The sequence below is a fragment of the Grammomys surdaster genome, unplaced genomic scaffold, assembly GCF_004785775.1.
Source record: "Grammomys surdaster isolate TR1022 unplaced genomic scaffold, NIH_TR_1.0 172, whole genome shotgun sequence".
Lineage (NCBI taxonomy): Eukaryota > Metazoa > Chordata > Mammalia > Rodentia > Muridae > Grammomys > Grammomys surdaster.
Genome location: NW_021604620.1, coordinates 1,544,951 through 1,545,906, shown reverse-complemented (window position 1 = coordinate 1,545,906; position 956 = coordinate 1,544,951).

Below are 956 nucleotides of genomic sequence, written 5' to 3'. Positions count from 1 at the left end.
ACACACACACACTCAGCACAGGACTCCTTAACACTGTCACTGGACACACACACACTCAAGACAGGACTCATAACACTGTCACTAGACACACACAAACACACTCAGACAGGACTTATAACACTGTCATTGGACACACACACACAGTCACACACACACACTCAAACAGGACTCCTTAACACTGTCTTGGATACACATACACACACTCAGACAGGACTCATAACACTATCATTGGACACACACACACACAGTCATACACACACTCAAACAGGACTCATAACACATCATTGGATGGACACACACAGTCACACACTCAGACAAGACTTATAACATTGTCATTGGACACACACACACAGTCACACACACTCAGCACAGGACTTTCATAGACACACTATCGCTTGACTCATACACACATACATGTACACACAATTCTGTATCACAGGATATACACACACACACAAACACACACACAGGACTTACACACTTAAGGCACACTATGCACATTCACTGTTACTTGACATTAACACATAGTCAGGCACACACACACACACACAAAATAAACAAAACATATTAAGGATTAAGAAACTAAAACAAAAGACCTAGCTGTAAGGACACCCTCCTCCGGGGACAGTATCTCAGTTTTGGCCCCTCTCTAGTCATCCCTTCTCACTCACTTCCCCACATGCTGTTGCCAAAACTCTCCCTCCTGTCTCCCTCTCATCTTCAAACAGAACCACTGCTCCAGCCAGGTGACCTCCTCGCTGCCACACCTCAGATTTCAGAATGAAAAGGCCTTTCGTGCCCCTGCCTTGAAAATCCCCACTTTTTATTCTGATCTTACAATGTGCCCAGACCTGAGGGGGTGGTTTTCAGATCTCAGAAAGAGAAGAGGGTGTCTGGGAAATGGGTGCATGTGCTAGTCACCTTTCTCCTCTCAAGAAGCAACCTAAGGGAGGAGG